This window comes from Lathyrus oleraceus, chromosome 6 (assembly GCF_024323335.1).
Source record: "Lathyrus oleraceus cultivar Zhongwan6 chromosome 6, CAAS_Psat_ZW6_1.0, whole genome shotgun sequence".
NCBI lineage: Eukaryota > Viridiplantae > Streptophyta > Magnoliopsida > Fabales > Fabaceae > Lathyrus > Lathyrus oleraceus.
In genome coordinates this window covers 333,618,659-333,644,187 of record NC_066584.1, presented here as the reverse complement: position 1 = coordinate 333,644,187, position 25,529 = coordinate 333,618,659, and positions in this window count along the sequence as shown.

The following is a 25,529-nucleotide window of genomic DNA, read 5'->3' as shown; positions in this document are numbered from 1 at the left end:
TTGAATGAGTGTTAGTTCTTTTTGTCTTTTGAAATTTTAAGTCAAGTATAGTTAAGTTCATTTACAAGTTTGATTAAGAAAAGGATTTAAAAATGCAATGGCATAAGGCCAAAGTTTCTAATTTGCAAAATAGTCTAGGTTTAGAAAACAAACACAAGAAAAGAAGATTTTTTAAAAGGAGTGAGAGATTTGAAATTAATTAAATAGGGAGGAGATGAAGAGACAAATCCTAAGCAAAAATTTAAAAGTTAAGAGTTGAAAAGATCTGACCAATGGGCTGCAATCCAATAGACAAGAATGTCATATAGAAACCTAAATTTCCCTTGGACTTTAGAATCACACAACAATCAATATACAAATAGAAAGTTGAAGAGCAAGGCATAAAATAAAGATATCCACTCCAAGCTTGACAACTTCATGATCTTCTTCAAGTTTTGCCCATGTAACAGATGACTTCAAAGATGGCATTAGGCACAACTTCAAAACAACAGCTTCACTATGATCATGTTACAGATGAACTCAAATGGATCTTCAATGATGTATCATATGAAGTTTCAAATTACAAGCACTTGGTTACATGAAAGTTGGCATTGGCCAAGTCCTTTGCATAGGGAATGTTGCCTAAATTCTAAGTCCAGTTGTCTCAGATCAAACCAACAGTCCACACAAGATATTTTTTAGGTTTTTTTTTCTTATTATGTACATTAATGGTCAAAGACCACACAAACCAACACAATATACACAAATAAAATATATCACACAATATGGTCCAAGTTGACAAAGTGAAAATGAGATTAACATAAACAATTAGAATGGTATGAATAATGGCAAATGAATAAGGCTTAAAAATTAAATTGCATTGAAAGTAAAGGACTTGGAAATAAATGTTAGTTGTTAATGAGTTAGAAGTTAGTATTGCTTTTGCTTTGCATTTGTTTAAGTCATTCTTTAGAGAATACTAAACCCACTTATCACAAGCATGGATCCTTGAACCAAGACATCTTCCAAAGGAAGGAAAAAAGACCAAGTTTCCATACAATACCATGAAAGAGGGGAGACTTACAATCTCACTAACTAGAATTCTATGCCTTTTTGGATCAAAATTTAGCGCTATGTTAAGCAATAATAATTGGAATTATGTAGAAGTCACACCTATTTGAGGTCGGGCAATAGAATTTTGGTGTTAATGCATGTTAGAGACATAGTATAATGAACAATGCTCATGAAACATACCACACACAAAAAGAATATGCAAGGGGGGGGGCTAATCTCATCCATACTTATGTTGATTTTGCAATCAACTAGCCTTAGGATATCGAGGTATCATAGGTCCATGACATGAATGCATAAAGAAGGGGAATGAGATGAAGAGGGAGGGGAAATGGATCAAACTCAAATTGGACAAAAGAGGATTTTTACCAAGTTAAGATCATTCATTCATTTTGGGAGATGGAATGTACATTCCATCAATCCCCTAAGTCCCATAATCTTAACCTAACAAAGTCAAAGCAAGCTTGACCGAGGCCCAACAACACAAGTTAAACTCACAAAGTCAATTAAAATGGCTCTACACAATTAATTTGGCATTTAAACAATTAAAAATATTAAAAATAATACATTAAATTAAGTATGGTTGGTCAATTTCCTAAAACCTCATCAAAACACCAAAGAAATGGCCATGAGATTTATCATAGGTCAAACAAGGTCAAAGGACCTTGGAGACAAAATTTCAGAATTTTTGGAGACTTAAAAGTATTTTTAAACAATTAAAAATATTCACAAAATCAATTAAATCATGAAAAATATTAATAATGATCCAAAAAATAATTTTAATTCAGAAAATGAAAGAGGATTTTATTTAAAATTTTTTGGTGAAACTCTCATATTTTTTGGATCAATATTAAAATTAATATGAATAAATGAAAATAAAAGGAATAAAAAATAAAATTAGATAATCAAAATAACGTGGACCACCTTATTTGCCTCATTAATTGAGGTGGCAAATCAAGTGGTGGAGCGCGCGCGTTCCATGATGCGCTTGAGTCAAACGTCCACACGCCTGGTAATCACAATGTACGCTCCTGATTAAAACATTTCAAACTCATCCAATGGCTCTGAACGCTTCCAGCGCATCGCCAAAGCCAAAGGCCAGTCATCTTCTCCGATGACCCTGGACGGATTGGTTCAATCATCACCACATCATAAATGAAAAAAGAGGACATGATCTTAAAGATAAAATAGCGTAGATCACAAATATCACCTCAATTTTAACTAACTCCAAATATATATAGAGATACGTGGAGTTGAACTTTGAGGTGTGTCAACTGAGTTCTTCGATTTGACCTTAAAGCAACTCAATCTTCTTGCCTACATTGATAGGACTTCAGACAACCAAGGATCCAAGAGAATTGATGAGTATTAAGAGAGAATCGAAGAGAAGAAAAATCTGGAAAATTACCTTCAATACTGTGCAGAAATGGATCTCTCTTGCTTCAATTCATGCTTGATCTTGCTTATGGAGCTTGTGGAAGTGGCTTAAGAATAATGCAAAGCTTTGGATCCTGGAGTTTTTGAATCTCCAAACAGTGAGATTCAAACTCAAATTTCAAATGAAATTTCTCAAGTTTTCCTTTGAATTGAGAGGGTTTGGAAGGTTGGGGGCAAAGCTGGCGCGCAAGGTCCTTTGAATTGATGCAGGGGACCTCTATTTATCGCCATGAGAAGTGTTATTTTCACACTTAAAAAATTCTCCAAATTTGGTAATGCAATCCACATGCTTGCATGGCCGTGTGCAGGCCCATGAAGAAATCCATTTAGGTCCAAAATCAACTAAAATGAGGTCTGCATGAAGCTTGAATGGCAAGGCAAAGTTGTTTGAACATTTGAAGCTTTGATTTTGCCAACTGATACAGGTCTGTTTACACCATGCGCAGACCTATCAAACTTAGTCCAACATGAATGAATTAGGACTCTTTGGAAAGCTTAGATCAAGAGGAACAACTCTTATGTTGAACACTTTTCCATTTGGAACTTGTATCAATGTGCAATTTGAGGTGGAAGTTTGGAAATTTCAACATGTTAAAATATTTTCTAAGTGTTAAGTCACATATTCAATTATTCCACCTTGCTTAACTTTTTATGTGAGCTCCAAATGAGAAAAGTGTATTCATCAAAGTTATATATCTATCCAAGCCCTTCAAAATGGTCACCCATTTGGCATAATTTGGATTTAGAATGAGTGAGTTATTCATTTTTGAATTTGAGGAAAATCACTTGTTCAATGGTATTGGTCCAAAATGACCTATAATGTATCCTCATATCACATGCTCATAAAAGTTGATTTAGATCTTACTCCAAACATAAAAGTTTAGTTAGACATATTTAATTTGATTGTGCAACTTGGAAATCTTTCATATCATAAAAATTGAGCAAGTTATGACCTTAGGAAGTTGACTTTCAAATTAGGGTTTAGACAAAATAACCTATAATGTTTTAACATAGAAAATAACTTTTAAAGAAAAATTAGCTCTATAAATCAACATAAAAGTTGTTTGGAATGTCATTTAGAGTAAGGTTTCTCTTGTAATAATTTTCATATGATGAAAATTGTAGAAGATAGGGTCTAGAGAGACCCAGTTTTGATCAAATGAATTCATCTGGTCAACCACCATTAACCAACTTGCTAACTTGCAATTCTCTTGACTTTTTAGGCTCATGGTAAATCATATATGCATAAGATGATGAATTTTGAAGTTTACCTTGATAAATTTGATCAATTGGTGAAGAAGCTTGTTGAAGAAGTTACTCAAGATACCCAGATGAACTAGGGTTTCCAAGACAAATCAACTCCAAACTCTTGAAGAATGCTTGATCAAAATAACATACAGAGATCATTGGGACTCATATACGATGCTTAGAGATCTTGTGGATCATTCCTTGGTTGGGCTCTTAGCAATGAGGGTCTTAAACCCTTGATGTGAACTTGATAGATCAAGGTGATCATGCCCTACCTACAAAAGAGTTGGGCAAATGCAAAGACATATTTTTGGTATTTTGGTTAGTAAAATGATAAAAAGTATTATACAATCACATGGTACTTGGTGATCTCTCCCAAAACAAACCCAATTAAAGAGGGGCAAGGAGAATGCCAAGGTATGATCCCGATGCTAATGCATATGATGAGATGGCATGAGGGATCTTAGGGTCAAAATTGGGGTCTTACAACTTCCTCAGCAAGTTTATTCATCATTTGATCAAATATTTCAATGTATACTTCATATTACATAATCTTACACATATATGATCCTCCATGAGACCAAGAGATCAAGAGAACTTCAGGTTTGCAAGTTGGTTGACCAGAGAAAGTCAACTCGTCAAAACTGGGGTTCCCTAGACCCTATCTCCTACAATTTTTATCATATCAAAATGATTACAATAGAAATGTTACTACTTATTATATTCCAAACAACTTTCATTTTTAAGTCAAGAGCCAATTTTGCTTAGAAAGTCATTTTTTATGGTGAAAGATTATATGTCATTTTGTCTGAACCCTAGTTAGGAGGTCAACTTCCAAGGACCATAACTTTCTCAATTCTTATTATATGAAATCCATTCAAGTTCCATGATCAAATTAAAGATGTCATTTTCAACTTTTATGTTTGTAAGAAGTTCAAATTCAACTTTCAAATGCATGTGCCAAGAGGAAACATTATAGGTCATTTTCGGCCATTACCATTGAACAAGTGATTTTCCTCAACTTCTAAAATGCATAACTCCTTCATGCCAAATCCAAATAAGGTCACATTTATGACCAAATTGAATAGGTTTGAAAGAGCCACAACTTTGATGAAGCAACGTTTCCTATTTGAAGTCCATAACAAAAGTTATTCAAGGTGGAAGAAGTGAACATTTTGCTTGGTACTTAGAAAATGTTCAAATATGTTTGATTTTCCAAACTTCCACCTCAAAATTCATCATGATACAAGCTTTAAATGGAAAAGGGTTCAACATGAAATTTGTTCCCCTTGATCTCACCTTTCTAAAAAGTCTAATATCACCTCATTTGTCCAAGGAATGAAGGGCTTGCGCATGGGTTCTTTTCGAAGGACATTTGGATGGATTTCACCTTCACATTTCAAATTGAAATGCATGGCTACATGCCATGATTTCAACATTATACATAAGCATTTTTGGACCTGAATACATCACTTGATGGTCCTATCACACACCCATGCAATGCAAATTGCTAAATTTGACAAAATTTAGAAGTGTGTGGAAATGAATCACATTGGCTATGAATACAACCCTCATAGATCAGAATTGAGGACCTCATGCCCAAGCTTTAAATCTGCAATCCAAACCCTCACCATTAAAGGATAATCTTGAAGGTTTTCATTTGAAAGTCGAGCTTCAAATCTCATTCTATTTTGAGATTAAAACTCCAAGAGTCCAAGCTTTTCTTTGATCCTAATCACCTCCTACAAGCTTCTGAAACCAAGCGAAGGACAATTAGAATCAAGATCAAGCAAGGTTGAAGCTCCTTCGAAGGTAATTTTTTAGAATTTTCATCTCTTCGATTCTCCCTCAATTCTTCACTAATCTTTGTGATTTTTGGTTGGCTGAAGTCCTACTAATGTAGGCAACAAGATTGAGATGCTTTGAGGTCAAATCGAAGCAACTCAGTTCATGATCCTCAAAATTCAAATCCTTGTATCTCTTGATATACTTGGAATTGGAGAAAATTGAGGTCAGATTCAAGCTCCTAAGCATTTTTGCTTTAAATCCATGTCATTGTTTTTCATTTTTATGGTGGTTGGTGGTGGACCAGTCCGGTGAGGTCCACCAGAGAAGACAACCGGAGCCCTAGCTCCGGTGGTGTGGTGGCATGCTCATATTCATCAGATCTTCCCTCCACGTTCTAATCCTGATCATCCAATGTGATTATCAACCATGCCACGCATTTGACTCAAGTGTTGGTGGAATGCGCGCTTCTGGCCATCAAATCTACCACCTCAATTAATGAGGGAGATCTGATGACCCTTGTGTTTTTGAATTTCCTTTTAATTTCTGATTTTATGTTTAATTGCTTTATTTTGTTTAATTCATAATAATTTCACTTTTAATCCAAAAAATATGGGACTTTCACCAAAAATCTTTAAATATTTTCCTCTTTCATTTTCTGAATTAAAATTATTTTTTGGATTAATTTTGATATTTTTCACGAATTAAATATTTTTGTGCATATTTTTAATTGTTTAAAATACTTCTGACTTGTCAAAAATCATGAAATTTTTTGTCTAAGGTCCTTTGACCTTGTTTGACCTAGGATAAATCTCTTGGCCATTTATTTGGTGTTTTGAAGAGATTTTAGATTTTGACCAAATTAAATTGTATTTTAATGCATTTTTTAATTTGATTTTTAATTGATTAAATGTGTAAAAGTTATGTTGAGCCATTTTTATGGTCTTGTGATGTTTGACTATTTGTTTGGGCCTCGGTCAAGGTTGATTTGACTTTTGTTGGATTAAAATTATTGGATTTAGGGGATTGATGAAATGTACATTTCATCTCCCAAAATGAATGAATGATTTTAATTTGATAAAATTCCTCACATGACCAATTTGTGTTTCTCTTATTCCCCCCCCCCCCCCCTTCATCTTCATCCCTATTCTTTCCCATTCCTTTCATTGACCAATGAAATCTCAAATATCCTAAGGCTAATTGGTTCATCAATGACCTTGTGTCAGATGAACCAATACAAGTATGGATGAGATAGGTCCATCCCTCTTGATATTTTCTTTTAGTGTGTGGTATGTTTTAGGAGTTTGGTTCATTATACCAAATCTCTAACATGCATTAACACCTAAATTTTTATTGTCCGACCTCAGATAGTTGTGACTTCTACGTAAGTCCAATTACGACTGCTTAACATAGAGCTAAATTTGACCTTAATGGCATAGCATTCTAGTAAGTGAAATTGTAAGTCTCTCATCCTTCATGGTATTATGTGGAAACTTGACCTTTTTTCCTTCCTATGGAAGATGTCTTGGTTTAAGAATCCATACTTGTGAATGGATGGTTGAGTGTTCTCCAAAGAATGACTTAATCAATTAAAAAGCAAAATACCACTAACACTTGACTAACATTTGACTAACTCTTATTAATATTGCTTTACTTTTCAAGTCATTTACTTTATGCAATTTAATTTTTAGTCATTTATCATTCATTTCCCTTTACATTTCATTAAATTTGTTTATGTTTATGCCATTTTCACTTTGCTCATTTGAGCCATATCTTGTGATTGTATATATTTGTTTATGTTTTTTGTGGTCTTAGGACCTTAAAACACTTAATAAACAACAAAAACCCTAAAAAATGTTTGGTGGACTGTTGATCTTGATCTGAACTTTTAGACTTAGGATTAGGCAACATTCCTTGTGCAAAAAGGACTTGGCCAATGCCAACATTTTGAGACCAAGTTATTGTGAATTGAGCCTTCATCTGATGCAAGCCTTGGATCTCTGTTTGAATTCATCTGCTACATTGTCTTGGTGCTAATTGTAATTTTAATCTTATGTCTGATGCTTTCTTTTGAGTTGATCAAAGGAACATTTCATCTGATACATGAGAAGACAAAGAAGACTGCTAGCTATGGGAATTGCTTGCTTGGATGTGGCTATATTTATTTGATGCATTGATCTTCATAATGTTTGATATTTCTAATTACTTGTTGATTATTGCTTGATTCAAAGTCCAAGAGAAAATGGGTTTCTATATGACATTCTTGTCTGTTGGATTGCATCCCATTGGTCAGATCTTTTCAACTCTTAACTTTAAATTTTATGCTTAGGGTAGCCTCTTCATCTCCTCCCACTTCTTAAATTTCAAAATCTCTCCCGCTTTTCAAAAACTTTCTTTGCTTGTGATTTCAAACTTAGACCTTATTTCAAGTAGAAACTTTGGCCTTATGCCATTGAATTTTTGAACTTCCTTTTCTTAAATCAAACTTGTAAATAAATCAAATCATATTGACTTAAAATTTCAAAAGACAAAAAGAACTAACAACTTCATTCAAACTTTTGGGCCTTTTGTGCCTTCCTTATTAACCTTTTGTTAAAAGCAACTCACCGACTTTGAAATTGTTACCACGAACTACGAGGTTTTGATCCCTCATTTTTATGTTGGTACGTAGGCACAAGTCTGAAGGTCTTGTCAAACACAAAAATATAATCAATGAATTCTTTTCTCACCCCCACACTCTATTTTTTCTCAAACATCTTTTATACCAAACACATATGCACACATAAAAAAAGGTTCTCTAGGAGTACCTAGGACACTTTGGGTGCTAACACCTTCCCTCTGTGTAACCAACCCCCTTACCTGTAATCTCTGGCATTTTATTAGTTTTGATTTGAAAACTTCTTATCTTTGGGTTTTGTTCGTAATTTTCCCTTTTCCTTTGGAAATAATAAAAGCGCTGTGGCGACTCTGATTTTATTGAAGTTAAGCTTATCCATAGCTTGATGGCCACGAATTTACTGCTACAGCGGTAAATTCATGACCATCAAGCTATGGATAAGCTTAACGTCAATAAAACTAGATTCGCCACCGCGCTTTTATTATTTCCAAAGGAAATGGGAAAAGTACGAACAAAACCCAAAGATAAGAAGTTTTCAAATCAAAACTAATAAAATGTCAGAGATTACAGGTAAGGGGGTTGGTTACACAGAGGGAAGATGTTAGCACCCAAAGTGTCCTAGGTAATCCTAGGGAGCCCTTTTTCATGTGTGCATGTATTTTTGGTATAAAAAATGTTTGAGAAAAATAGAATGCGGGGTGAGAAAAGAATTCATTGATTATATTTTTATGTTTGGCAAGACCTTCGGTCTCGTGCCTACGTACCAACATAAAAATGAGGGATCAAAACCTCGTAGTTCATGGTAAAAATTTCAAAGTTGGTGAATTGCTTTTAACAAAATTTTAATAAGAAAAGGGGGCACAAATGACCCAAAAATTTGAATGGGGTTGTTATTCATTTTTGTCTTTTTGAAATTTGAAGTCAATATGATTAAGTTTATTTACAAATTTTTATTAAGAAAAGATTTTAAAATTCAATGGCATAAGGCCAAAGTTTCTAATCATTAAAACAAAGTCTAAGTTTGAAATCACAAGCAAATAAGTTTTTTTTGAAAAGGGGGAGAGATTTGAAATTTAAGAAGTGGGAGGAGATGAAGAGACTATCCTAAGCACAAATTTAAAAGTTAAGAGTTGAAAAGATCTGACCAATGGGATGCAATCCAACAGACAAGAATGTCATATAGAAACCCATTTTTCCTTTAGACTTTATTCAAACAATCATCAATGAGCAATTAGAAATATCTAGACATCATGAAGATCAAGGCATCAAATAAAGATAGCCACATCCAAGCAAGCAATCCCAAAATCTAACAGTCTCCTTGGCCTCCTCATGTATCAGATGAAATATTCCTTGATCAACTCAAAGCCAAAGCATCAGACACAAGGTCAAAATAAAAATTAGCACAAAGACATAGTAGCAGATGAATTCAAACAAGATCCAAAGCTTGCATCAGATGAAGGCTCAGTTCACAATAGCTTGGTCTCAAAATGTTGGCATTGGCCAAGTCTTTTTTGTATAGGGAATGTTGCCTAAATCCAAGTCCAAAAGCTCAAATCAAGATCAACAATCCACCAGATGTTTTTTTAGGGTTTTTGTTATTATTAGATGTCTTAAGGTCCTAAGACCACAAACAAAAATAAAGTATACAAGCAATATATACAATCACAAGATATGGCTCAAATGAGTAAAGTGAAAATGACATAAATATAAACAAGTTAAATAAAATGTAAATGGCATTGAATGATAAATGAATGAAATTTAAATTACATAAAGTAAATGACTTGAAAGTAAAGCAATATTAAAAAGAATTAGTCAAATGTTAGTCAAAAGTTAGTAAAGGTTAATGGTGTTTTTTAATTGATTAAGTCATTCTTTGGAGAACACTCAACCATTCTTTCACAAGTATGAATCCTTAAACCAAGACATCTTCCATGAGAAGGGCTCCAACTTGGATAATTCAACAAGTATGCCACTAGCTCTCATGAAAGGAAAAAAGGTTGAGTCTCCATACAATACCATGAAGAATGAGAGACTTACAATCTCACTTACTAGAATTCTATGCCATTAGGGTCATATTTAGCTCTATGTTAAGCAATCGTAATTGGACTTATGTAGAAGTCGCAACTATCTGAGGTCGGGCAATAAAAATTTAGGCGTTAATGCATGTTATAGATTTGGTATGAAGAACCAAACTCCTAAAACATACCACACACTAAAAAAACATCAAGAGGGTGGGACCTATCTCAGTCATACTTGTATTGGTTCATCTGACACAAGGTCATTGATGAACCAATTAGCCTTAAGACATTATTGGTCAAATGAGGGAATGGGGAAGAATAGGGATGAAGATGAAGAGGGAGGGGAAGATAGAAACACAAATTGACCAAGGGAAGACTTTTTCCAAATCAAAACTATTCATTCATTTTGGGAGATGAAATGCACATTTCATCAATCCCCTAAATCCAAAGGTTTTGATCCAACAAAAGTCAAATCAACCTTGACCAATGCCCAAACAAAAAGTCAAACATCACAAGACCATAAAAATAGCTCAACATAATTTTTAAGCATTTAATCAATTAAAAATCAATTTTAAAATGAATTAAAATATATTTTAATTTGGTCAAAACCTAAAATCCATTCAAAACACCAAATAAATGGGCAAGGGATTTATCCTAGGTCAAACAAGGTCAAAGGACCTTAGACAAAAAATTTCACTATTTTTAAAAAATCAGAAGTATTCTTAAACCATTAAAAATATGCACAAAAACATTTAATTCATGAAAAATATCAAAATTAATCCAAAAAATAATTTTAATTCAGAATATGAAACAAAAAAATATTTAAAGATTTTTGGGAAAAGTCCCATATTTTTTGGTTTAAAAATGAAATTTCTATGAATTAAACAAAATAAAAGGATTAAACATAAAATCAGAAATTAAAATAAAATAAGAAAAAACAAGGGCCATCAGATCTCCCTCATTAATTGAGGTGGCGGATCTGATGGCCAGACGCGCGCGTTCCATGGTAGTCTTGAGTCAACGTGATGTACACATGGTAATAAAAGGCAATGGCTCAGATTAAAACATCCAAACATTATCAGATGGTCAGGAAGTGTGCCAACACACCACCGGAGCCTCCGGTCATCTTCTCCTGTGACCTCCACCAGACTGGTCCAACTTCATCTTAATGGAAAATGAAAAACAAGGACACTATTTCAAAGAGAAAATGCTCAGGATCACGAATCTGGCCTCAATTTTCTCCAATTCTAAGTATATTGAAAGATACAGAGATTTGAATTTTGAGGATCATGAACTGAGTTGCTTCGATTTGACCTCAAAGCAATTCAATCTTGTTGCCTACATTGGTAGGACTTCAGCCAACCAAAAATCAAAGAGAATGGTGAATAATTGAGAGAGATTCAAAGAGATGAAAATTATGGAAAATCACCTTTGAGGGAGCTTGAATCTTGCTTGATCTTGCTTCCAATTGGCCTTGGCTTGACTTCAGAAGCTTGCAGAAGTTGAATTGGATAAAGGAAAGGCTTGGATTCTTGGAGTTTCAACTTCAAAACTGAAGTGAAATTGAAACTCGATTTTCAATTAAAAACCTTCAAGTTTATTCTCTAATGGCGAGGGTTTGGATTGAAGGTTCAAAGCTTGGGCAAGGTCTCTAATTTTGAGCATGAAGGGTCTTATTTATAGGCAATGTAATTGGTTTTCACACCCTTCCATCAAAATGCCAAAAATAGCAATTCACTCATGTATGCTTACATGAGTGTGTGATAGGCCCATGAAATGATGTAGTTAAGTCCAAATTTCATCATGTGCAATGCTGAAAGTGTGTCATGTAATCATGCAATGGAAATTGGAATGTGAACATGAGATTCATCCAAATGGAGCCTTGAAGAGAAACCATGTGGAAGTTATCCAATTCTTGGCCAAATGAGATGATTTTGGACTTTTTGGAAAGGTGAGATCAAGGGGAACAATTTTCATGTTAAACACCTTTCCATTTGAAGCTTGGATCATGACGAATTTTGAGGTGGAAGTTTGGAAAATCAAACATAAATGAAATTTTTCTAAGTACCAAGCCATATGTTCACTTCTTCCACCTTGAATAACTTTTGCTATGTGTTCCAAATGGAAAACGTTCCTTCATAAAAGTTGTATCTCTTTCAAACCTCTTCAATTTGGTCACATATTTGACCTTATCTGGATTTGGCATGAAGGAGTTATGCATTTTAGAAGTTGAGGAAAATCACTTGTTCAATGGTAATGGCCCAAAATGATCTATAATGTTTTCTCTTGGCACATGCATTTTCAAGTTGAATTTAAATTTCTTCCAAGAATCAAAGTTGGAGAGAACATCTTGAATTTGATCATGAAACTTTAATAGATTTAATCTAATAAAAATTGAGCAAGTTATGGTCCTTGTAAGTTGACCTCCTAACTAGGGTTCAGACAAAATGACCTATAATCTTATACCATAAAAATGACTTTCCAAGAAAATATAGCTCTTGACTTAAGCCAGAAAGTTGTTTGGAATGTCATAAGGAGTAACCTTTCTCTTGGAATAATTTTCATATGACAACAATTGTAGGAGATAGGGTCTAGTGAACCCCAGTTTTGACCAGTTGACTTTCTCAGGTCAACCACCATAAACCAACTTGCAAACTTGAAACTCTATTGATATTTGGGACTCATGGAGGATCATAGATGTATAAGATGATATAATATGAAGTATCCCTTTAAAATTTGATCAAATGATGAAGAAACTTGCTGAGAAAGTCACATAAGATACCCAGATGAATTAGGGCTTCCAAGGCAAACAAGCTTCAAACTTTTGGTGAATTATTGATCAAAATGATAAATGAAGATCATGGGGATCCATATATGATGTCTATAATTAATGTGAACCATCTATTGATTAGTATCCTTGCATTGAGGGTCTCAAACCCTAGATATGAGCTTGATGAGGCATTGGTGAACACACACACTACCTACAAAAGAAGTAAATTATACATTGACATATTTGGGTATTTGGGTTAGTAAACAAGGAAAAATAAAGTATGATACAATCAAATATGCTTGGTGGTCTCTCCCAATGCAAACCCAATGAATGAGGGGATAAGGAGGATGCCAAGGTGTGATCCCAAAGCCAATGCATATGATGAGATAACATGAGGGATCTTAGGGTCAAAATTGGGGTCTTACACATATATAAAAGAGACAATTATAATTGTCCCTGCTTTGTTTATCGCGAAGTGCGAAGAATTGTTGAATGCATATTAATAGTCTGGATGAAAGGAAGGATGTGCTTGTGTATAAAGCCTCTGGATGAAGCTCCACTTGATCATTAGTTATTAGCGCATCATTGTTAGATTAGATCGATTTTCATGGGCCATTTCCCAACCCGAAACACTTGAACCATAAGTCCTTGCTATCAGCTTTGAAGATTGACCATGAGTGGGAGCAGTGCACCAGTGAAAAAGCATTATATAGTGGCATTGAATGAGATTAGTTAGCCTATGAAACATGCACATTAATGCTTATCATGCAGGAAAAACATTATTGTAGCGATGGCCTCCTCGTTTTTCCATGCGCGTAGGGCAGGAAGGTGATAAGTCTAGGCTCACTTGAGTGCACTCAAGTGTAGTTAATGTTACTAGAACTCGTATAAACTGTTAGATGTGGATTTGTTCCTTCTAGCAAATTATGACCATTTATCTGGATATACATTGTGCTATAAAATGGAAACTTGGGGTTTTATTTCATTTTTCGACTTCTTTTTCATTTCTCAAGTACAATCAAAGAGAGAAAAATAGAAACATTTTTTATTTTCGAGAATATCAAGGCGATTAATCTCATTGTAATTGAAAAGATGATGGATTACTCCCAGGGTAGAAGATTGTCTAGGGTTTGGAAATCTAGTTTAAGTGTAAGGTTACTAAGGATGAAGTGAGATGGTGGTTTGAGGAGAGGTCCAAATGTTTGACTTATGCCATTTTTTCTTTAAACTACAAAGAAAACATGGTGAAGAGGGCATCACCACAAACTCTAGAACTTCCTCCTGAGGATTATACACGTGTGTCATACCCTCAAATTTACCCTACCTCCATATCCATCCTCATAACCTTAATTCATGAGCATACATCTCTCATATACCATCTCATGTGCATTTACACCCATAACAAGCTCAAACTCAAGGCATGTGGTTCATTTATGAAGCTTCAAGATCCCCTAATCATGTTGAGGTGTGCCTAAGCCACCTCAACCCTAATCCTCATCCTCAAGCATCCTTAAACCTTGGAGGATCACTTAAGTCATCTCACTCACTCTCCAAAGCCCTAATTGGATGATGAGCCCTCATTAAAGGCATGTGAAGATTCATTTGGTCACCCAAGGACCTCAACCCTAGTTTTTGATCCTCATTGGCTTGTACAAGGTCACATTCACCTTAAGCCTTGACCATACCTTTGAATACCCCTAATATCCAAACTTTGTTCATACCACAACCTCTTGAATCACCTCAATACACCTCTTACACCCCAAAACTCTAATTTGTTTGACTATGGCTCTTGATGAAACTTGTGATCCAAGAAACCCTAATTTGTGCATCCTTTGATTTCATGCCTTTCCTCACTTGATCATCCCATCATTCAACACTTCATTCACCTTCAATTCAAGTCATTTTCAAGCACATTTCATCAAGAAAATACCAATTTCATCCATGTTACAAGTCTTTGGTTTGATATTGAACTTTCAATACATTGATTTCACCCATGGACTTGACCTAAAATCATACCACCAAGCACGAAGCCTTATTTTCCATCAAGATATGATCATGTTGATAAGTAGAGTAATACTATCAGATTACCTTGGACATCAACCTTTGGAGGACTACCAGCCTATGCGTTTTGACTTCCCTGATAAGGACATCATGTTGATAAGGGATTGCAACATCCTCGGCCCCGAAGAAGGACCAGAACCTAGGTCGCGGTGGACACTTGTGTTTGATGGAGCTTCAAACTCTCAAGGAAATGACATTGGGGAAGTCATCACCTCCCCGACTGGTTTTCACTTACCTTTTACTAAGAGGTTGTGCTTTGAATGTACCAATAATATGGCGGAGTACGAGGCTTGTATCTTCTGTATTGAAACTACCATTGATCTTAGGATCAAAATCTGTGAAGTTTATGGAGATTCAGCCTTGGTCATCAGCCAACTCAAAGGATATTGGGAAGCCTGAGATCTTAAGTTGATCCTTTACAAGGAGCATGTCCTAAAGCTGATCCTGTACTTCGACGAAATTATATTCCATCACATCCCTCGAGAGGAAAACCCGTTGGTTGATGCCTTAGAAACTCTTTCATCCATGTTTAAGGTCAAATGGGAAAATGAAGCACCAACTTTCCACCTTCACTACTTGGACGAGCCTGCTTATTGTTTGGCAGCCGAAGAGGAAGCTAATGGTCATCCTTGGTTGTATGATACAATGAAGTAATTGGAAAGCCAAGAATATCCTGAGACCGCATCAATCAACGACAAGAAGTACCTTCGAAAGTTGTCTGCCAAATTCTTTTTGAGTGGATGGGTACTATACAAAAGGAATTATGATTCGGTGTGTAAACAAACAAGAAGAAAACAAAATTATAATGGAAATCCATGAAGGTTCCTTTGGAACACATTCCAGTGGACACATGATGGTTAAGAAAATCTAGAGGGCCAGCTACTACTAGATGACTATGAAGGTTGACTGCTATCGCCACGTCCAAACGTGTTATAAATTCCAAACCTATGCTGACAAGATCCATGTACCACCAGTGCCACTCAATGTCTTAATATCACCTTGGCCATTCGCCATGTGGGGCATTGCCGTGATTGGACGCATTGAGCCAAACGCCTCGAACAAACACCATTTTATCTTGGTAGTTATTGACTATTTCACTAAATGGATGAAAGTTGTCTCATACGCAAATGTCATAAGACAAGTGGTTTCTCGTTTCTTGAAGAAAGAAATAATTTGTCGTTAAGGCATCCCAAATAAGATCATTGCTGATAATGTATCTAACCTCAATTAAAAAATGATGAAAGAGTTATGCAAGAGCTTCAAGATCGAACATCACAACTCATTATCATATCAACCAAAGATGAATGGCGTTGTTGAGGTAGCCAACAAAAACATCAAGAAAATTATACAAAAGATGGTGGAAACCTATAAGGATTGGCATGAGATGCTCCCTTTCGCGTTGCATGGCTATCGTACATCCGTACATACCTCCAATGGGGAAACCCCCTTATCTCTTGTTTATGGCATGGATGCAGTTCTTCCTGTTGAAGTAGAAATTCCCTCCTTGAGGATTCTAACTGATGTCAAGCTTAACGAAGCTGAGTGGGTGCAAGCCTGATTTGACCAGCTGAACATTATTGATGAAAAGCGCCTAGCATCCATCTTTCATGGCCAGCTATATCAAAAGCGCATCAAAAGGGCCCATAACAAGGTCTTTCCCCGAAGCATCAAGGTTGAAGACCTAGTCTTAAGGAGGATTCTACTGATTCAGACTGACCCTAGGGGCAAATGAACGCCAAAATATGAAGGCCCATACATTGTAAGAAAGGTCTTATATGGAGGAGCCTTAATACTTTCAACTATGGATGATGAAGATATTCTAACCCCTGTGAATGCGGATGCAGTCAAAAAATATCATGCTTGAATAAAAAGAGAGAGAAAGAACTCGATTAGTTGAAAATCCGAAAGGGCGGCTTATGCAAAAATGGGTATCCCGGTAGACCAAAAAATTGAAAGGCGGTCTAGGAAAAAAATTAGGGATTCGCAAAAGCGAGAGGCTGCATTCCGCTAAGAATCTTTTACACTTCCCAGCGAGTCAGTCCAATCACTTTCTTCCGAAGCAAGGCCCGAGGACCTTTGAGGACACAAGGACTATAGCAGAATCTAAACTTGGTGGAAATCTGAGTTATTTCCATTGCCATTATAGTTTTTCAATTTCTTTTTGCAATCACGTCTTTTAGGAATTGCTTCCTTGTACAAATCATCCGTTTATGGGATCATTTTTATCAATAAAAGCGTTTCCACCAAATGTGCTCAATAATTTTACTTTTCTTGCTTTGTTTATGAAGTGTGACTTTCATTAATTAACATTGCATTGGAAAATTTTGGGTAAATAACTTTTACTAAAAAAACTTTTAAAGGAAAGCATTGAAGTTAATTTTCTTTCAAAGTATTCAAGGGTAATCATAGTTCAACATGTTTGGTATGACCCAAAGCCGCAAAGCCACACAGTTCCAGGGACTTGGCCCAATAAAAAATCCCCAGCAATTGCACTAGACGCATCTTGAACATCAAAAGATCCAGATTTTGATGGCGGGAAGTCAGTTCCACTCTCCCCAAGAAAAATCAAAGCCCAATCATCATTGGCACTCCCAACAAATTATCCCCCGCAAAAAACAACCATACTTGGCATAATTTACAAACCTTGCATTGGCATAATCCCCAGTAGCTCGAACATACATCGGCTTTTGCTCACATAACATTGCATCATAAGTATACTCTTTAATTCACATTCCAATCTTACTCAAGAATAACTCCTCAGTTCTCCCTAGTTGTTGCTAGGGATATCCATTACAAAATTCAAATTTTCCTTCCCAATCGTTGCTACGGACTGTACTCATCAACTTCCGACCTTCCCCACCGTTGCTAGGATTGTCTTTGTCAGATTTTGGAACTTCCCAACAGTTGCTAGAGATTTTTCCCCATAGAGTAAGGTATTCCACTCGTTGCTAGAAATCTCCATTGAACTATTTTGTTTCCCCGCCAGTCAGACATTTCAGTCATTGCTAGGAATTGTCATCTTCAAATATTCCACTACTAGAGTCAGTCATTACAAGTCGTCGCTAGTGTAACGGTAAATTTTTTGAGATTAAGTTATTGATTAACTTAACTCATAAAGCAAGAGTCGCCACCGCACTTTTATTATTTCCAAAGGAAATGGGAAAAAGCACGAACAAAACCCGAAGAAGTTTTAAAATAAAACTTATAAAAGAGATAAGGGTTTGGGGGTTTGTTATGCAAATGGAAGGTATTAGCGCCCTAAACATCCATGGTACTCCATGGGAACCTCTTTAAAAATATGTACATTTTGGTTTGAAAAGGGTGTTGTTTGCAAAAGATTTAAGAGATGGGAAAAGAAGTATATTTTTCTTATTTTTTTTGTGTTTGCCAAGACTTTTGAAGTCTTATGCCTACGCACCAACAAAGTGAAATGGATGATCAAAACCTCGTAGTTCGTGGTAAAAATAACAAACATGTTTGTTTTGTTTCGTTTTTTTAATAAGAAAGACATTTTGTCATTTTAAGGAGAATACTCAACTAGTCACCCACAAGTATGATAACTTTGCATCATCATGAGAAATGTTCCAACTTGAATAAGGATCAACAAGTATGCCACTAGCTCTCTTAGATGGAAAAAAATTATCATCAATACTATGAAGATAGGAGAATTATGTCTCAACTATGGAAATGAATTATGTCTAATGCCTTGAGAAAAGTTTTAAAAGGAAAAAGGCACAAAGGGAACAAATGATTTAAGTGAGTTTATGCATTTTTTAGTCTTTTGAAGTTGGTCTCAATATACTTTAGGTGAATTAGTATTTATTAAGGAAAATATTTTGAAAATAACTTGACACAAGTCAAGGTTTATTGAGAAAGTGGTGCAAGTTTAAAAAAAACAAGAAGGTTTTGAAAAAGAGAGAATATTTTGAAAATTAAAGAATGGGAGGAGAAGAAGAGACTATCCTAAAGCATAAAGTAAAAGTCAGGGAGGAAAGATCTAACCAAGAAAATAGAAAGCTTTATGACATAAGTCAAGCAAGATCTCCCTCATTTGGATTAAACCTCAAGCAAGTCAAACAAGCAAATATTAATCCATGTATCAGATGAAACCAGAATAACCAAACCAAGTCTTCACAGAGAAGTCCAAATTCAAAGGCATCAGATGAATCCCAAGGTCTCAAATCACAATCTCCCAAAGCAAATGTCAAGATACTAATTCTAAGTCCATAACTCCATAATGATGTCAAGGATAGTAACCACAAGTCTATGAATCAGGATAACCAAGTTTCTTTTTTAGGTATTTTCTTTATTAATGTCTTCTTTACAATGATATGAAAGTAAAGTCCAAATGGACAAAGAACAAATGACAAAATCACTAACAATATGATATGGGATGCTAACATAAAGTATAAAATAAATGGCATAAAGATAAAAGGATAAAGTAAATGACATAAAATAAAAGTATAAATTAAATGACATTTGAGGTAAAAATTAATATAATAAAATATTAGTAAAGGATGTTAGTAATCAAATATGAAAGATAATTTGGCCAATTTTTTGGAAAACACTCAATTATCCACTCACAAACATGAAAATATGAATTTATACATCATTTATGAGAAGGGTTCCAACTTGGATAAAATCAACAAGTATGCCACTAGCTCTCACAAATGGAAAAGGAGCAACATTTTCACACAATACCATGAAGAATAGGAGACTTACAATCTCACTTACAAAAATGCATTTGTTTTTTTTGGAAAAAATTTAGCGCTATGTTAAGCAATCATAATTAGACTTATGTAGAAGTCACAACTATCTGAGATCGGTCAATAATAATGTTTTTGTTAATACATGCTAGAGAAATGATATGTAAATCATTCTCCTAAATTCATGTCACAAAAAAAATAAAAAGAGGGAATGATCAAGTACAAAGGCTAGGAGTATGGTCCATTACATCAATCCACACTTCATGACACTTAGGAAAAACTTATGTATCAATCCAAAGTACCTTAAATGATTCATTATCAACTAGGAGGTAGATTTAAAATGATGAAAGTTCATCAAGTACCGATCCATACATCATGAACAAGATGAGCACAAGTCATCCAATTGATCAAAGGGAAAAGAAGGAGATGAAGAAGAAAGAAACAAGAGAAGTCACACCCAAATTGGACCAAAAGTTTGATCAAGTCATCATCAAAATCAATCATCCATTTTGGTGGATTAGAGTTTTCATCCCATCAACACCCAAGATCCATTGAGTTTGATGAGACTTGAAGTCCAAAACACCATGATCCAAGGCCAACAGAAGTTCGCAAGGGTCACAAAAATATAAAATGCAATTAAATGAAGTAAAAATGCACCAAAAGTATTTTTAAATGAATTTTAAAATAGAAATTAAATGGAAAATCCATAAAGTCCTTTAAAACACCAAATAAATGGCCAAGAAAATTAAAAAATATTAGAAATAAAATAAGAAGCATATAATAAATTTTTCAGAATTTAAAAATGCAGAAAAGCATTTTTAAACCAATTAAAACAAAGTATAAAATATAAAATTCATGAAAAATATAAAATCAATGAAATAAAATATGAAAAAATAAAAATCAGATAAAGAAAAATAAAAGAGAGTTTTAGAAATTATTTTGGGATTTTTTGGATAAAAAATGAAATTGCTATGAATTTTAAAAGAAAAATAAATTAAAAATAATAAAAGAAGAATAACTAAAATCATAAAAAAACACGTAGCGTTGGATCACACTTCATTAATTGATGTGGCAGATCAAACACTTCATATGTTAGAGAACACGATGGAACACGTTGCAAGCCAAACATAGGATCCAGTTTAAATCCAACCAATAGGAACATTTCATTCCTCCAACGTGTGTGACCAAACTCAAACAACCTGAGAAAACTCTGGCCGTCTTCTCCGGGGAGCTCTCACCGGAGTTTCACCGTTTGGTAAATTCAAGACACGTGACTACCACCATTCTGGTCCTTTTCCCATCCTGAATTCAACCTTATGCTCCAAACTCATTTATATAAATTGAGCAAAAGGAATTTCGGAGAAGTTTCATAAACAAGAAAGACATGAAAAATAAAATCAAATGATGAACACGATCAATCAACACCAGATAAGTTAGGGGAAAGCATCAGAGAGTGAAGGACTACATTGTGGTAACTTCTTAGAGTTTAAATGATGCTCAGAACTACCTTGTCCAAATGGTGATCAGAAGTTGATGAAGCTCGATATGGTTAAAGCAATTCAGAAGGTATCAGAGCTTGGGAATTATTGCAAAAGTTTCAGAGGATGCCGAAGGTGCTAATGGAATCAAGAAATTGGATTGAAACAAGCTGAAACTCAAAACACGATAGTTGAATTTTCTGGAAAAAATTAAAGTTGCAGCAGGGATTTCTTGGCTCTCCAAAGCTTGGAAATGAATGCAATAACTTCCTCTATTTATAGGAAATGTGATTGTATCCAAATACGTGTGAAATGATGCAGAAATCATGAAAAATGAATTTGATCCGAGTGTGAGAAAAGTGTGACTTGAAACTCCTCAAAACTCAGCCAAATGATGCGTTTTAAGGGCAAATTAACTTCTAGAGACTTATTTAAACATGTTTAGGTCCAAAACACATGCTAATTTGGCTTGGAATTTAGATTAGTGAACTTCAAAACTCGGGCAATGGCAATTTCTTCAGTTACAAGTCACCATGTTCAACCCAATGGGGCACCCTACTCAGGAGACTTTTAGATCTCATTCTTTTTGCAATGTGTTAACATCATGGCCAAGATTAAAATGTGCCAATAAAGGTTTCATTTGTATGCTTGAGACCAAATTTATGTCGTGTTGAAGTTGGCATGAAAAACTAATCATATAACTTTAAAAAAATTGAATTTTTCATGGCTAAAAATGACCTGTAATGTTTCAATGAATTCCATGGTCTTCCAAGCATAATCCGACCTTGATCCTTGAAGAAAACTTATAGAGTGAATCACAATTGACATTATGCAAAAAGAATCAGCCTCAAATGTTGAAAATTGAAGAAGTTATAATCTTTGAAAGTTGAGAAAAAGTCACTCGAAAATAGGTCAAATTTCACCAAGTCCACAAATAACCTATAATGTCTCCAAACTTTTGATGATACTCCAAGCATAATTGGCTCTTGTCATGTAAAGAGAATTTGTAGAGGTGGTTGAGAAGAGTCATATGCAAAAAGAAACATTAAAAAGTGTTGAGAATTGAAGGAGTTGTGATCCTTGGAACTTTGACTTCAAATTGTTGACTTTTTGGTCAAACCCCTTGGAACAAGCTTGTGTACTTGGACTTTTCTTGTATTCCAAAGCACATGGGTGATCATATGAACTCAAAATAAGGTTTCCTTGATTTCCACTTGATTAAATTGCTCAAATCTTGAATTTGCTTGTTGAAGAAGGCATGGAAATAAACACATGAACCTTTGACTTTCCTTGAGAAGTAAGCCACAAAAATTTGAGATGCTCTTGATTGAAAAGCCCTATCTTGCAACATAAACTTAAGGGAAACAAGAAATATTTTTGTTGTTTTTATTAGTGGTTAGATAAGCAATTAATCATATAAACACAAAGGTAAAAAAACATCAACAAAAGGTGCTTGGTGATCCCTGCAAGAAGCAAACCCAAAGATGGATAAGAGGAAGGACCAAGATGTGACCTTGTTTGTGTGCAAATTATTCAAATGATTTATGGGATCTTAGGGTTAAAAATTAAGGTATGACAGATGCCCCTATTTAAGTTTCTTCAACTTGGAGATATAAAGTTTGAAATCTTTGTCTCAATAAGATTGAAGAGACTTAAATATCAAAGACCCAATTTTTGGCCCTAAGATGTCGCAAAATTCTTATGATATGATATGCATGCAAACCAGGATCTCTATGGGGAATAACAGTTTCCACAGGGAGAACCGGCTAGGGACACACAAAGTTCCGCAAAGGAAAAGAAAAGGCTCGAGAATAACCAATGCACAATTAGAAAACAAACAAACTAAAGATCCAACAAGGAAGTATTATCAAAGAAAAACCTTGATGGGGAAAAGAAATCATCAAAAGGGGAAAACCCTGACTCCCGTAGGAGAGGAATATTACCTAACTATCAGCCATGTGATAGCTTAACAAAGTTAATAAGCTCAAAAGAATGATTACCAACTACTAGCCAAGTGATAGATTAACAAAGGTAATAAGCTCAAACAAAATGATTACCCACTACCAGCCAAGTGGTAACTTAACAAAGGTAATCAATCATAGGTAAGCGAACTATTACCTACTATCAGCCAAGTGATAGCTTAATAAGGTAATAAGCTCAAACTGAATGATTACCAACTACTGGCCAAGTGGTAACTTAACAAAGCTAATCAATCAGAGGTAAGAAGAACTATTACCTATTATCAGCCAAGTGATATCTCAAAAAAGGTAATAAGCTCAAACAGAATGACTACCAACTACTAGCCAAGTGATAACTTAACAAAGGTAACCAACCAAAGGTAAGAGAAATATTACCTACTATCAACCAAGTGATACCTTAGAAAAGGTAATAAGCTCAAATGAAATGATTACCAACTATCAACCAAATGGTAACTTAACAAAGGTAATCAATCAGATGTAAGAAGAACTATTACCTATTATCAGCCAAGTGATAGATTAACAAAGGTAATAAGCTCAAAAGGGACTAAAGTTCAACCCAGGAATGAACTGGAGAGAAACGGTCAAAGAAGACTCAATCCAATGAGGATATGAACTCAATCGAAGACTGATTCCATCCAGATAATGAACTGGAAAGGAAAACTGAAACCAAATCTTCCACGAGGATCAGACTTAGTGGGGAATTAGAAAGGATAAACTCTTTCTGCTTAAGGTGGACGCTCTATTTGAGAGAATACGCACACACTCTAGGGAGAAAAGTTCCAGAGAGAGGATGGAGCATCGAGAAATGAAAAATGCGCAAAAAAACATGATGTTATGCACATGCATATGATTATACTGACAAAACAAGCGCAAAGGGTGTGAGACTGATAACATAATATAACCAGATACTCGGCTAATCTCAACAAGATGGAGGTGCTGGCAGAGATTCGTTGGGGATTCTACCATTCTTGCAATCTGATGCTGGGGAGACTGTTATACATGTAACAAAAGAAAATCCGGCTTGGGGAAGTCACGGATTCCATTCTTTATGATCTTACCATCCTTCAAATTGTCATTAACATTCCTCTTTTGTATCACAAATTGAGGAAAATACATATCTTTTTTGTAAATTTTCAAAAATATGATTGTTTATATATTATTTGATTAAAAAATTATCATAAAAAATAAATGATATTTCGTAAACTGAAACAAAATTAGAATAGAAAACAAATGGGCAAAAGGTTCGAATTTTATTGATAGAATGGCAGTCTGCAAATGGCGTGACCTCATGGATCATTACAAAGTTGGAAAATGGTAAATACATGAAAAGGGCTACATTGAAATACAATGACCATTATTCTCCCTAACAACTTTGAATTCCACTATGCTTTGGACTTCGGTCAACGAGTATTGAATAGGAAACTGTGATATGCACTATTTCTTCAAACGATCAAGTCTGGCTTAATGCAGTTACTTGCCATAATCCCTAACTTTTGCCTAGATTTCCCTTTCGGGTTCAATCTACCGGGATGATTACTTTCTGTTTATGTATTTAATTTTTTCCTGGACCGCGCTTTCGGGTTTTCAATCCACTGAGACACTCATTTTTGCCTAATCCTCCCTTTCGGGTTTTCAACTTAGCGAGCTGTTCTTTTATTTTTCTAGGCAAAGTATTTCTTGATTGCATCGGCATTCACATGAAGAGGGAGCTCCTCACCATCCATAGTTGTAAGAATCAATGCACCACCGAAGAAAGTTCTCTTAACAACATATGAGCATTCATAATTAGGAGTCCATTTGCATCTAGAATCAGTGTTGAAGGACAAGATTTTCTTGAGTACAAGGTCATCTTCTCGGAATACGTGGGGTCGAACCTTCTTGTCAAATGCTTTCTTCATTCTCTTTTGATATAATTGGCCATGACATAAAGTCATCATTCTTTTCTCTTCAATCAAATTCAAGTGGTCATATCTGTTTTCACACCATTCAACCTCAGACAAATTTGCTTCAATCAAGACTCACGTTGATGAGATCTCCACCTCTATAGGGAGTACTCTTTCCATGACACACACAAGAGAGAAAGGGGTTCCCCTGTTGAAGTATAGACAAATGTATGATACCCATGCAAAGCAAAAGGGAACATCTCATGCCAATTCTTATACATCACAACCATCTTCTGGACAATCTTCTTAATATTCTTATTTGAAGCTTCAACAACCCCATTCATCTTGGGTCTGTAAGGATAAGAGTTATGATGCTCTATCTTAAAGTCATCACAAAGTTCTTTCATCATCTTGTTATTCAACTTCGACCCATTATCAATAATGATCTTACTTGGAACACCATATCGGTAAATAATCTGATTCTTGATAAATCAGAC